Below are 2,993 nucleotides of genomic sequence, written 5' to 3'. Positions count from 1 at the left end.
AGGAAAACTTTCCACTCGCTCTCTCCTTTCTCTCTCTGCCACAACCCCGTGTCCTGGAAGAGGAAGGCGGGCCGATTGTTAACCCTGGTGCGGAGGCCCCGCCGGCCGCACCCCTGGCTGCCCCTTCCTCCCCCTCTGGGCCAGCCCTCACCTCCGTCACTTCCCTTCCTGCACCCACCGCCTGGGACAGGCCACAGGGAACCCGAGCTCCGTGGTATTTGCTCCCGACAGCCCAGAGCAGGGTCCCGGCTGGGATGGGACCAGGGGAGCAGGCAGCGGACGCCCAGGGGTCGGGGGCCCTCGGCTGCCCAGGGACCCTGCCTCCTCCCCTTTGCTGGCTGGTGCCCCGGCCGGGGGGTGTTTTCCCAGCTCCCAGGAGGTGACGACCTGGGGAGGCGTCCCCAGTTCATGGTGATCGGAGCTGAGGATCTGGGTTTGAGGATGTGACAGCTTCAGCCGACAGGTTGCCCTGGAAGGCGGGCAGAGGGGTGTTGGGGTCCAGCCCCAGCAGGTCCAGGGGTTCCCAAAGGTGTGGACGGAGTCGGTGAGGAAGGAATGACGCGGAGACAGCGTTCAGTTGATCAGCATGGTTGGGCTCTCTCTTTATTGTCCTGTTACATCTATATTTATACCATTTGATCCCATAAGCATGCCTCTGTAATCACATCATGGTATGTTTGGGGTAACCTTCTACAGTTCCTTGTTTCTTATCTGACCTTTGCCAAAAATCCTGTCTCTATCTAGTTCTGTTGATTTTAATCCTGTCTAGGTTAATCTCTGTGTTCCATTATAAGGGCCATTTCAAGGTCACTGCTCTACTGATAGGCTACAAGGAAGTGACTGAAGGAGTTTATCCTACCCAGTAAAGGTTATGTCCTCCCAGCCCCGCTGCTTGCCTGCCCTGGGACTGCCCTGTGTCAGAGGGTCTCCAGGGGTATAGGCTTTGGTGCTTTCCCTGGTGGGCAGACCCCTGGGGATGTGGGCCCAACAAGTCCCACATTTATTGCCAACAGTCTTAGTCCAAGTTCTTCATAAGTAGTACATGGTATTTCTGTAACACTAGGGGGATTTACTGATTTATCCTCTCTTTTTAAAAAAATATATTTTATTGATTTTTTACAGAGAGGAAGGGAGAGGGATAGAGAATTAGAAACATCAATGGGAGAGAAACATCGATCAGCTGCCTCCTGCACATCTCCCACTAGGGATGTGCCCGCAACCCAGGTACATGCCCTTGACCGGAATCGAACCTGGGACCTTTCAGTCAGCAGGCCGACGCTCTATCCACTGAGCCAAACCGGTTTCGGCTGATTTATTCTCTTCCTTAGTCCTGTTAACCCCTACCCTGGGGAAACAACCTTTCTTGGGGAGTTGGTCCTGGTTAAAACACATAGCGCTAAGAGGGGGAGCGAACATATGTCATAGGCGCCAGGTCCCTTGAAACATAAGCTGTGCAGATGTTTCTTCCCTGCAGCGACTGTGTCAAGCAGCAAGGGTGGACCGGCTTCCGGCAGAGGGGACGCTGGGATGGCCCAGGTTTCAGCCAGTTCTGTTGTCAGGGTTTGTGTCGGGCCTGGTGCACGAAATTCGTGCAAGGGTAGGGTCCCTAGGCCTGGCCAGCGATCAGGGCCGATCCGGGCCTTCCTTCATTCCGCGCCACCCCCTGGTGGCCAGCACATGTCATAGCGAGCGATTGAACTACCGAGGGGACAATTTGCATATTAGGCTTTTATACATATATAGATATTTTTATTGATTTCAGAGAGTAAGGGGAAGGGAGAGAGAGAAACATCACGGAGGAGAGAGAATCATGGATCGGCTGCCTCCTGCATGCCCCCTGACCGGGAGCTGAACCCCGAGACCTCCTGGTTCATAGGTCTCGACATTTAACAACTGAGCCACGCCGGCTGGGCAGGGCCAGGACTCGGTTTTAATCTCTGTGTGGTGGTGGGCAGGTTAGTCCACGTCTCTCGGGCTGAGTTTTCTCGCCGTTTCCCGGGAGACAAGGACGCCAGGCTGTTGTGGGGATCCCAACGCAAGGAGCTTGGGGAGCGAAGCGCCTAAAGGAAGAGTGAGTGTTCCGCAGGGGAGACGGGGTCACAGAGGACACCCCGCAGGGGCCCAAGACCCAGCCCCCGGCCCTCCTCCTGCGTCACAGGAAGCACCCTTCCGAGAGTCTGGGCGTCTTCGTGCCAGGTGCCTTGCGATCCAGGGTGGGAACCAGTTGGGCCACCTGCTCGCCAGGCCTCTCCCCGCCGCCGCCGCCTGGTGGATGGAGAGGGCCCCGCCCCTGCCACAGGGTCTGATGAATGAGGAGCGAGCAAGCCCTGGTCCGCCTGCCAACGGCAGCATCTTATCATCAGCAGCTCACTTCCCCGAGGAATGTTCAGGCCGCTTACATTTTCAGGGCGACTAAGAGGGCTCGGGGTTGGCCAGGATGAGGGTCTGGGCTGCTAGAGGCCCGTGTTGCTTAATCACTGACGAGGAGGCCAGCTGTGGCCATTTTTTGCCCCCCATCCTCCCCTTACAGTCCTGCCTGTGGGGGTGGCTGCGGGGCAGGCAGTGGAGGGGAGTCAGGAATTCAGGGGCGAGGGCGTGAGGAGGTGTGGACGATTAGAAACAGTTGTGCAAGTCAGACCGCGTGGTCCAGACGGCGTGGCTCAGTGGTTGAGCGTCGACCTAGGAGCCCGGAGGTCAGGGTTCGATTCCCGGTCAGAGCACAGGCCCAAGTGGCGGGCTCCACCCCCAGTGTGGGGCGTGCAGCAGGCAGCCGATCCCTGATTCTCTCTCATTGATGTTTCTATCTCTCCCTCTCCCTTCCTCTCTGAAGTCAATAAAAAATATATTAAAAAAAAAATAAAGTCAAGCGGTGGAGCAGGGCTGGAGGGGGTGTTGTGAAGCTAACAGCCCCACGTGGGGAGCGGCTCAGGTCCCTGGGGTCTTGGGGATCGGAGCTCAGGAGGTGCCCGTCGGTGGGGCAGGGTGGGGCGGCA

At 57.4% G+C, this 2,993-nt stretch overlaps 1 protein-coding gene across 1 annotated transcript in view; it reads left to right on the top strand.

The window, feature by feature from the left end:
• Positions 1-2,993, top strand: part of CSRP1 (cysteine and glycine-rich protein 1) — a 29,793-nt gene that overhangs the window by 20,894 nt on the left and 5,906 nt on the right. The gene's annotated exons all lie outside the window — the stretch shown is intronic.

This window comes from Myotis brandtii, unplaced genomic scaffold, assembly GCF_000412655.1.
Source record: "Myotis brandtii unplaced genomic scaffold, ASM41265v1 scaffold975, whole genome shotgun sequence".
Classification (NCBI taxonomy): Eukaryota; Metazoa; Chordata; class Mammalia; order Chiroptera; family Vespertilionidae; genus Myotis; species Myotis brandtii.
This window is presented reverse-complemented; position numbering and strand designations above follow the sequence as displayed.